The sequence below is a fragment of the Nannospalax galili genome, unplaced genomic scaffold (assembly GCF_000622305.1).
Source record: "Nannospalax galili isolate Female #2095 unplaced genomic scaffold, S.galili_v1.0 scaffold264, whole genome shotgun sequence".
Classification (NCBI taxonomy): domain Eukaryota; kingdom Metazoa; phylum Chordata; class Mammalia; order Rodentia; family Spalacidae; genus Nannospalax; species Nannospalax galili.
Window position 1 is genome coordinate 2,942,512 of NW_008352391.1, and position 11,666 is coordinate 2,954,177.

General features: G+C 39.3%; 1 protein-coding gene across 2 annotated transcripts in view; it reads left to right on the forward strand.

Moving 5' to 3' along the window:
• The first annotated feature begins 3,276 nt into the window (after positions 1-3,276).
• Positions 3,277-11,666, forward strand: part of Trpc4 (transient receptor potential cation channel subfamily C member 4) — a 254,180-nt gene continuing 245,790 nt past the window's right edge. Inside the window, exon 1 of one of the 2 annotated variants that reach the window (XM_017802285.1) lies at positions 3,277-3,497. The gene's annotated coding sequence lies outside the window, so the exon portion shown is untranslated. The remainder of the gene's footprint in view (positions 3,498-11,666) is intronic. The other variant, XM_008849366.2, reaches the window with a different exon arrangement.

The window sequence follows — 11,666 nt, forward strand, 5'->3', positions numbered from 1 at the left end:
TTATATATTATTACATATTACGTTAGTGTATATTATAGCTTATATTAATATATTTATATGTGGGTAGAAAACTGTTTGTAGCATAGTCTAAGCAAAATGCATCACAACCTCATAACAATTGATGGTACAGGAAGGGATGCAAAAACCTCCAGCAGGAGCTAACACCTGGAAGGTAAACTGAGGCTGTTGTCCTTCAGTGAAAGGTCTTGGGAGCCACTGTTAGGAATGATGGAGAGAGAATGTTGCTCAAAGAGGCAGAAAGCATATCACACAGGCTTCAAAGTCAATGCTCACCTGTTTCCCAGCAGTGCCTGTGATAAGAAGAGGCAAGTGTCAGATACTTGATGATGGCATCATACATCACCATCACAGAAAATGATTACTGGTTCATATACAGAAATAAACTTCCAAATACCCGTATCTGTGACTTTGCTTCTTACACTTTTTGGAGGAAAGTACGCATTACATTCCAACTCTTAAGTGGAAAAATAAGCTTTAGAGGATGAAAATTCAGTTCCTGATACAATTGTGATACCAATCCCAGGATACATTTTAACTGTGAATAGGTATTGCAGATAATTTGTCTTAGTGTATCCTATCATTTCTTGAGTTACCTGTCTGTTGCTAATTTCAAAACAAGGCTATTTCCTTGTTTTCTTGAATCACTTACTAAAATTAAATTCCAAAGTAGAATTTCTATTTGAGTGTAAGTTTCTTTGGCTTCAGGAAGTTACCTTTTAAATGGTGTGCAGGCTTCTCAAATGATGTGACTCTATTTTGTAACTGAACAATTTCTTCGGATTGCTAATGATATGCAGTTCACTGGACTGTTTAAGTAGACTTCATTTCTTGGTACAATTGCTAATCATTTTGTGTGTCTCGAGATCAGCAATCAATAATCTCATGAAGCTGTTGAAAAAAAAGGCTCAGTGATCAATAGAAATCTCTGCTTTCCACAGGAACACAGGCTGCTAAAAGCACTGACGTGAATTTTGCTGTTCTCAATGTTCTTTTCTATTTTGCTTTTATTGTAGACTATAGCCACCTTTCTTTTGGGAAAAATAACAAATTAGGGGAAAATGGGAAAACATCTGTCTCTGACATCATGATGGAAATGGTATTTGCTATGAGGAAGATATCGTGAGAGAGGCAGGAGGGACTCTGACATAGATATTAAGGTTGTAAACTCTAGTTCATGATCTCTACAATACTGTAGCATGTGCTTTCATTGATCTGACTTAATTTTGCATATGTCTTTAAAGGTGGAATAAGGATCTACACTCATCACAGAATGTAGAATTTAGGTTTTTTAGCTGACATATTCCATCAATCAATGTTAGTCGGCTTCACTTTGTTTCTTAGACTTTTATTTATCATTGAGAAAATGAGCTGTTTCGTGAAGAATTAAAAAAAATACTTTCAATTGAATTACATAAAGCAGATTTCCATATATATTGTTTCCCTTTTCTTGTTAAATGGAAAGTAGATTTAGATTTATTATAAAATTCATTACCAAGTCTGCAGATAGATGTGTTTTGCATATTTTATAAAATTCAGAGTTTAATGCTAAGAAAAGTAAAGAACCTTTGAAAATGTTAACATATATTTGTAGCAAAATGTAAAAAGAAATTCAAAGAAGGAAAGAAATTGCTTTGTTGTTCTTTCTGTTTTGGGGGGCAGGTTTGCTTTAGTCTGTTCGAAAAACCTCAGTATTTCATGGGATGGACTGTAGGCTGTGCTCCTACAAATTCAGGACAAGGGTCATGTTGACCCATGAGAAGAGCAGCTAGCAAGAGGGAAAGATAAATCGAAAATTATGAACAGCCATTTTGAAGGAAGTCATGCACTTCATTCCAGGGAGAGAGTGCTACAAATCCTCTTTACTTCTGTAAATACCTTTAAACAGACATGCAAAAATACTCAACGCATCTGAACTTCAGAACTATGGAGCAGGGGATAAACAAGAAGAAATTCTTTGATTCTGCACCCTGGAGTCTGTGTGTGAGTCCTGGTTTCTGTTCCTTGGGGAATATCCGTGGGAGAGAACTGGTCCTCCTCTGGTAGCAGAGCACCGCTTCTAAAAAGCTGGGCCTGGAGACAGGTGCTGCCCTCTGGATGCCAAAGGCCAGGCAAGGGAAGCTCACCCCTTGGGCTCTGAAATTAAAGGAAACCATATAGAAGTGAAGGGTTGCAAGAAGGTGATTTCTTTCTGACTAAAATTCCACCTGGATGCTGCTGTCTATTTTTCAAATAGATTCAAGTTTATTCGCTGGGTCATGAGATCAGGACCAAAATCGCTGAGTGTGACAAGCTACAAGTAAGTCATCACAGACTCTGACTACAGACAGACATAATTTTTTGTCTCTGCACTTCGATCTTATTTTCGTGTATGAGCACTACACAGATTGACCAGCAGATAACCTTATCCTGAAATCTCAAGATTATGCTATGCTAATTCTAGTAACACACATGCACAGGCACACAAACACCTGCAGCCAGGGAACCTAGACTGGCCTGGGACTTGGGATTTAATTATTTGGACACTAGCTGGTTTCCTACGCCAGTTAAAAGACCCAGCTGAGTGGGGGTGGATGGGAAGCTGTGGCTCATCATTTATTCATTGCGACTGTTTCCTGTTTCTATCTTGACAGTAGTGGCAAGCCACATCTGAGTACTTGCGAGGGAAGCCTGACACCTTGAGGACAGGAGAGAGGGTGCGCAGAGCGGCGTGAGGGGGGCAGCTTTGAGAGTTGGGGGCGGGGAGTAAGGGTGTTACTTTGTCCCGTTGGGCGACAGGCCGCATGGGTGTTTGTTTACTAGGGTGGGAGCAGGGCTTTACAGTGCTGAGTCCTGGTGCCAGCTGGTCCAGCATCCCCGAGGAGCTCCACCAAAGGAGGTGTGTCTGGCAGGCATCCCAGACAACGGGGTCGGTCCCCGCTACTGACTTGGCAGGATGACTGCTGGCGTGTGGGGAGCCACCCTGCCCACTGTCTGACCTGTGGGCCAGGGAGGTGGAGGCTGTCCCGGGGTGGCGCAGCCGGGCGTCATCCTCAGCCGTGCGCGGGTCCCCTCCGCCGCTTCGCGGAGAGGTGCGTGGGACGCGCATCTTTCCCGGGCTGTCGGGGCGGACCCAGCGCGGGGCAGCAGGCGCGGGGCCCGGGCGGGGACCTTTCTTCTGCTCCTCCGCAGCCACCGTGGGAACTTTGCCCGCCGCCGCGTTGGGGCGGGGTGGGCGAGGCTGCTGTCGGCGGGCACACCGCCCCCTCCCGTGCCGCCCCTCCCCCGCGCCCCTGCTCTTCTCTCCAGCATCCTCACTCCGCCCAGTTCCGTGCCAGCTGCGTGGGCTCGGGCTTGGTGCTTTTTCCTTGGAATGCTCCAAAACTCGCCGGAGACTACGGAAATCCCATCGGAATTTAGCGGCGGTGCGGGGACCCGGCGGAACACCGGTACTGCGCGCCCTCGGTGATCACTTCCACCGCCAGATCGCAACTTTGCAGGTAAGAGAGGGTGCAGCGCTCGCGCTGGTTCCACGGGAAGGACAACTCGCCTCCCTTCGCGGGATCTCGGTCAAGTTTCCCAAGCCACCCGCGAAGCCGGCTCCCTTCCCCGGGGCGGGCATCCCTGGGGGTTACTAGTTTCCTACTAGTTCACAAGGGTCCGGCAGCTTTGGTAGCCTTTCAGGGCTCGGGGGACGGTTTCGCGAAGCTGTCTGGGGCTGATCCGAGCCGAGGGGGAGTTTGGGGGCGCCCCTCAGGCCCCCACTGCACCCGCCTGTACGGCACGGTAGAGGGCAAGGAGTGAACCCCTGGTGTGACTTATATGGTAAACAAAGGAGCAGCCTCCAAGCTGAGGAGCGGGCTGCGTGGAGCCTCTCACGCACTTGGAAGGATGGACTGGCATGGTTCTTGGGCACATACCCAGGGAGCCCTAGGCTCTCCGGCAGGCACAGAGGCTGGGGACGAGAAGTGGGGGAAGAGTGATCCGTGTCCTGCAGGTCCATTCCCCTCTGCGTCATGTTCATTCTGTCAAGCAGCGGAAGCACTTTTACCCATGTCGCTGGACCAGGGCTGGTGATTCCTAGTTCGCCTGGCAACCGAGATTGCAGTTAAGCCGGTAACCCTGTTTGCTACTTGAGTAAATCGCTGGGGTTCACGGTGCAACACGTTGTTCCAGCTGTGAACTCAGCTGCCTTGTGTGACTCCTGAGAAAGAATACTGGAAAAGCCAGGAGGGCCTGCGAGAGCTGGGAAGAGGGACCCCTGAGCTCACCGGCCTGCACCCACTGCTCTCTGCCCTCTGTGGCGCGTCCCTGTTCACCCGGTTTCCCGTTTAATTTTGCTGCTATAAAATGTGCAACTTACTTAAGGAGTAAGCTACCAGCCAACGGAGTGGGAAGACAGACAAGGTTTCGCTGTGCCTTTAAAACGAAATTTAGATCAGACTTGTAAAACTAAAATAAAATAAACTACCGTGGCTCATATGATTTTAGCTTTTCTGTCACAGTTGCCACAACACAAAGCATTTAAAACATTCTTTAAGGGGGGAAAAAAGCTTTTCTGGAGAATTTTTTTAAAAGTAGAACTCAGATTTAGACTGAAAGTAGGAGCTGGTGGGTATGCTAAGCCACGAGTATTCCTCACCGCGTTGCGGTTTGCTACTTGAAGTTTTATTTCTAACGCCTACTTCAGTTCATCTCAGTAGTAAACCAGGAACATCAAGTATTGAAGAGAAATGATGTAAGATATAGGGATGATTCTGGCAGAGGCGCTTTTAAAAGTCTATGAATTAATAACAGCTATTTATGTGGATCAGTCGACCAGTGCAAGTTAACTGGGCTTTTTATCAAAGGATATGTAGAAATCTTGGATTAATAAAGGGTAGTACAGGTGAAAAGCAAGTAAACACGACAGGGTTTCTGAATAAGACCACATCGTACGGGTCAGCTGCCTTGCCAGGGTTTTCATCCGATGGGATTGGCCTCAGGAGGAATAGATTTATGACAACAAAGGCAAAAAGGAAAACTGACAGGTTGATGAGGGAGAAGCATCAGTGCTACCTAGTGCCCATTGGAGAAAATATTTTAGTATGAAAAGATTGGCAATTGAGAATTTAGAAAAGTTCCTCAGTAAGATATTAAACATGAACATCCAGTCAAAGCAGAAAGCATCTAAGATAGACAGAAAATAACATCTCTTTAGCTAATCCTGTCAAACCATGGACCTCGTTTCTGAAAATTTCTAATGTTAAAAAAAAGAGGTACATGAGTTAATTTGATAATTTACTCTCAAAGATATAAGATGGACTAGATTTCCAGTATTTATAAACTTCAATTTTTGTAATTTTTAGTGTTTATTTTTATGTTGGATTTATTTCCAGAAGGTCAGTAGCAAAATGTGTAAAGAAAACTGTGGTAAAATTCAACTTCTGTGTCAATTTTAGTCATTTTAATTATTAAAACTATAACATACAACATAACTTCCCATAGAATATAACCTTGATCGATTCATACCTCGTAGAAACAGGAGACAGCAGAAGCAATACTTTTCATTCTTCCTGATTAGAAAAAGCTTGAAGGTCGTTCTTGTTCATTACACACATTTCAAACGTCGAGCGCCACACCATCTAAAGAACTGAAAAGTTATCTGGTGTGGTCCAACATCTTAAACCAGGAAATGGAAACTAAATACATTTTTAGGAACAATTTGGAGTTTACAAATTGTTATACCATCTCAGCTACAATGATCGTAACTTAGATGGGCTGCTCGTTCTTCAATAATGAAGAGCTGAGTCTACCAATATTTGCACAAGCCCAATGGTATTAAAAACTTTACTTGGAATGATTAACCTTAAAATTGTTCTGGAACTGAAGACAGAACACAGAAACTATATGCACAGTCATTGCTTTTTTTTTATGACACCAAAATAACAAACATCTGATCCTCTAGGCAAATAACTATCAACTTACCTAATTCAAACATGATTCACAGTCTGAAGAGAACAGTTGACTGCAAGAGATTCTGGCCTTAACCCCATCGAATTAAAATAAAACTTCTGAATAGATTTTTGGAAATATTTTGTTTTATTTCTGCTTGTGCTTAATTGCCAGAATAATTCAGTAATTTTTCAGTAACTCAACATAATATTTAGCAACTGAAGATGAAAATGATCCCCCTTTTCTAATTGATAGATGCATTGAAGAAAAGATAAGGGTGTGCATGTATTTGTTCAATAGTAAACTTATGAATTATAGTTTTCGGAGGAATAAGGGATTTAGCCAATGGAAGAAGGACCTATGAGGAAGATTAAAGATCAGCTAGGGCCACAAACCAAGCTGGATGCTTTCTTATGAAAATGTCTTGGTCTGAGTTTTGAAGCAAGCTAAGTGAAAGTAAAATATATTCAACTGTTACATTTTTTTCTCTAGCATTACCAGCATCAAAAATTTGTGAGTTTGGATTCTAATGTATATTTTAACTTCCTAAATTATGTTATCTGGGCTAATTTGAAACTGGTGTCACTCGCTTATTTAATACATATGAAATACTCATTATGAACTCATTATTAAAATGGCTCTTACGAAAACTGAAGTTAAGGAGACAGCTCCAAATAAAAGCCTTACTTGTGTTGAAACTACTCCTGTTCCCCATAAATATCAAAACTGACTCAGTGTAACCCATCTGTACTTGGATATTTATTTCCATCTTGTTGTAATGACAAAGTGCTTTAGAATTAGCCTTATTATCCCAATGTCTCTTTATTTCTGACCCTTCCAAGACTATTTCTATTTCTAATGCATAAAAACTTCAATATTGCAAGAGATTTAAAATGGTTTTTTTTAATGACAGACAGATGTATCACGGCTGCACTCTTTAAATGAGCTCATGTTTAGGCCCGACCCCTGAGAGCATTAGTAAATCAGCAATGACAGCAACAGAATAATTCAATGACAGAAAAATATATTTAGGAAATGGAAAATTAATTTGTAAAATAAAAATAAAAGATAGTTATTGAAAATATGTTAATTTAAAAGTAACTTTTCCATAACTATTCAGCAAATGCAAGAAATATTTACAATCTAAAATATCTGTGATGTTTCCAAAACTTCAGCTTAAGTAGGATAAGAAAGATGGTCGTTTTAGTACCGAATCTATCACAATAACTAAACTTTACATAGTGTTCCTTTTAATGTTAGCTTAGGCACAACACAGAGGTGTCATGGAGCGATGGCTTCTTGAGAGACAGCAGTGCACACAGGCACAGTTTTATACATAAAACTAGAATAACTTTAATATTGACTTAAATATTAATTTAAAAATGCTTCTGGACTAAGTTTCTCTGGCACAGGGCATTCTTTCTGAGGAATAGTGAGTATGGTGGAATGAATGAAAGGCATTAATTATTTCCTTGAGTCTACTCTTATGTTTTTTTTTTTGAAATATGTTGGAAAAGTCACCCTAAGTAACTCATTTTAACCAATAATATGAAGAGTCAAAGTTCACCTGATTCAGAAAAGACAGAAGATAAAAGAAGAGGGGCAACGATATTTGTGGGCACTAACCGGCTCCAGGCACAGTGCCAGGCACTTGTTCCCCTCACTTCTACTTTTACCACTTTCTGGAAATCTGAAAAAGACTAAATATGAGAACATCACAAATCTATGATTTGATCCTATGGCTTTCTGAGTCCAAAGCTCACATCTCAAGCTAGGCATATTGGTGCATACCTGTAATTTCATCGCTCAGGCAGAGGCAAGAGGTCTGTGAGTTAAAAATCAGCCTTAGCTACAGAACAACAGCTTCTTAAATAAAATAAATAAAAAAAAAACCCACACACACAAAGAAAATAAACAGCAACCAGAATTCCTGGAAAACTAGATTACATTTTAATATGATTCAAAAATTCATTGTATTCTTCCAACTATTTACTTCTTTAATTTTTCAAACAGCATAACATTAGAATATAGTATCTGTTTCTTTCACAAAGAAAGAATTTGAAAACAGATCCTGCTCACTGACGCTCCATCCACCATGACATGGAACGGAAGGAGGCTGACCCTTTTTTTTGAGTGTGTGCTGGGGATGAGCCCAGGGCTTTGTACACGCTAAACATACACTATCATACCAAAAGAGTTCTACCTAGGCCCCTTGTTTCTTTTTTTATTCTTAACTATAAATGCAATATATGCGGAAAAGAAATAAAGCTCATTTTCATGAATTAAATTCAGAGTTATAAATTTGTCATTAAATAGCATTGAGATTATAGCTTAATAGCTGAAATTTTTATTCAAACCTTAACATGCTTAGCTATTAATATCTTTAAGAAAACAGTCACGTTAAGACATGTTTGATTTATATTGCATGTTATCAATGTTATATAAAGTGTTTAATTAAGAAAAGTGTTTTTGTATGAATTTTATCTGAATTTTAAAGTATCTAATTATTCTAATGACTATCGATATTTATTCTCCCAGAAGACATGCATCAGTTGATAACAAATTTTAATACATTTGGCATGATACCTTTAAACATTTACATGCATCTGAAATATATTGACATTGTAGTTGAAGGTATAATGTCCTTGAATGTACATAGTACTAGTACTGGGGAACTTAACATTACAGTGGTGTCCACACATGTACAGATTTACTGCCTGTTAGTAAATGAGGAATGGAATACCTGGATGAGTAGTGCGTGGGTAAATACACTTCCCTGGCAGAGCTCCCTCTGTCCAAATACCTTTCCCCCTTTTCTCCTTTTCAGAATCTCTGAATCCTAGTTAATTCCTTAAGTCGGTATTGCTCTCTCAAGGTCTAGTCCAGATGTTCTGAGTGTAAATACAGGCAGAGCCCTTGTTACATTCTGCCTTGCAGGGGACAGGGCTGGGGGGCGGTGGGTAAAGGTCTGTCTTCATAACTAGACGGTAAACACCTTTAAGAAACTAAGATTTTCAAAAGCATATGAATTTGTAACTGAATTAGATTGCCATAAATGTTATACATTTTTTACTAGGAAGAGTTCTTTTTTCATATTTTCATAATTTCATACTTGTTTCAATGAACTTTTAGCATATTTATTTAAACAATGAAGCCAAGTTATAATAATAGTGTTGCTCTTACATATATGATGAAGTCCACATAGTTTTTGTTGCAAACATAATTTTCCTGTTGTTCTTGACTAGATACGGCTTCTAGTCATGTATTTGTTCTAAAGAGCACATTTCCACAGGATTAATATTGTTGATTATTAATGTGCATTGATTTAAATGGTGTTCTGCCGTAATTCCTAGGTTTTGTTGCACTGTTCTATGGGGCCAGGGGTAGAACTGAAAGAACACAGATGCAGATTATTTCTCAGGAATGCACACAGGACTAAAGGACGCCATAGACTTCTTTCTGTGGTTATATTTAGCAAATAAGTTGAGAGTTCATGTCATAAACTTGACAAAACATGATGCTCCATCCTAGGCAGCATGCTTTCTGTTTAATTTTTTTGTTGTTGTTATTTTTTTGACTATCATTGAAGGTTGGAATTTTCTCAAATCAAAGTTTATTTCCTTCAGAGTTAGTAGACTGGCTGCTGGATGAATATTTTTTAAATGATGAGCCAAACAAATCAATACATAATGATTGATCTTACCTTTTTTCAATTCTTATACCCAGTCTATTTATTTATTTACTTATTTATTTATATATTTTTCTTTTTTGTTGAGACAGGGTCTCACTATGTAGCCACAGCTGGCCTGGAACTTCTTATGTAGGCCATCCCAGATTGGCCTTGATCTCGCAGTGATCCATCTGCTTCTGCCTCCTGCATGCTGTAATTAAGGTTAGTCACCATCACACCCAGCTTAGCCACTTTATTTTAATGCATTTGTCTTCCAAGTAACTGGTCACATAGCAGTGTAAATCCTCAAAACACAATGGACAGATAAGAAGAGAGGCTTAGTGTGTGGTTGACCACAGAATGGAGAACTTGTCATGTTGTACTTCCAGTCACCCCACGAGCATCCTGTTCTGCATAGGCATCTTTTATGCTGTGGTGAAGGGAAGACACGTTCTGTAGACCACATCGAACGTCATGTATTGAATGCTCTTTTACAGTTGTTGTACAGCTGGATCCTATTGAAGATTACCTAGAACCCAATATATACAAGAATATGTGTACATATAAATGCACACATATTTATGTATTTGTGTACGTGTATATATGTATATTAATAGCAAATATCAAAAATAAAAGTGACAGGCTGGCAAGATGGCTCAGCAGGTGAAGGCACTTGCACCTATGTTGGATCCCTTGGACCCACACGTTGAAAGGAGGGAAGTGATTCCAGTTGTCCTTTGACCTCCACATGCATACAGTGGTGCCGGTGCTCCTGCATACATATCAACACACACACACACACACACACACACACACACACACACACACCCACACACAATCTTATAAAAAAAAAAATTTAAAAAGCTTAGAGTGAGTGGGGATTTTGGAAAAGTAGTGGAGAATGGAACCCTTTCACACAGCCAGCGTTGTTCTTTTCTGAGATTGTTCATACAAAATGATCTGTGCCCACCTGTCAGCCTCTGATGTCCTCTAAAATGAAGGAGAAGAAACATTTATAGATAGGACCCTATCTGTGTATGCTGTATAAAAGGAAAGTGTTGGCAGAGAGGAAAGTCTCATTTGCTTATCTGGTTCATTTTAACCCTGCAGCTTAACATTTTGATTTGTAGTGTGCAATGCTTGGAGAACTGAACAATATTTTCATTTAGCACACCAGCACGTTCTTGGAACAAAGTGAACCAGCAAATGATTTTGCCCTTTCATGAATAAAAGAAGCTTTAATGAAAAAAGCATTTCATTATAATAGGGCTTATGATAAATATTTTTCCATCATGTAAAATCATCAACAGTTTCAACCTGAAGAGTAAGAATTGGTTTGGACTCTGCTGTAATTTGCAATGAGCCACTAAATCCAGAGCTTAAAACCTAACTGGATAAAATACGTAAGTGCTTCCCTATTAACTTTGCATTGCTATAATTGAAACATTTATGCAATTATATATATTGAAAGCTGATCTTTTAAGCTTAGTAGTTTATCATCATTATTATCAGCATGGAAGGAAGACTTACTTCAAATTTGAATATCTTAGTCTCTGCTGTAAAAATGGAATACTGACAAAGAAAATGTACAGCTGATTTGAGGAATAAGTAAACAAATTGAATGTTTAAAGTGATTCAAAGTTTACTAACCTAGATACACATGAAATCAAAAGCATGATTCATTTCAGTTTATTTAAAGAAAGTTTTTATCAAAAAAGTTACTTTTTTCTTTTTTTTCTTTTTATCATTAGTTCTTTTGTTAAATTATTTATTTAATAATCACATACTTAGAAGAGGCATTTCATTACAACACCATTGACATATTCAATAAAAATTTCCAGAGCTAAGATGCACCTATTTCAAAATTGGCTGTAAATTTTTAAGTTTAAAGTTGAATTATTACAGTTATACAATATTGTACTCAGTATAAACCCTATAAGACATAAAATTAAATGAGGTTTTAACCTTTAAAAAACATCTCCATTTCACTATTAAAATACACAGTTTCATACAGAAAAATTCATTTTCAATGCAACTGACATTAAGATGTTTGCACATGTGTTTC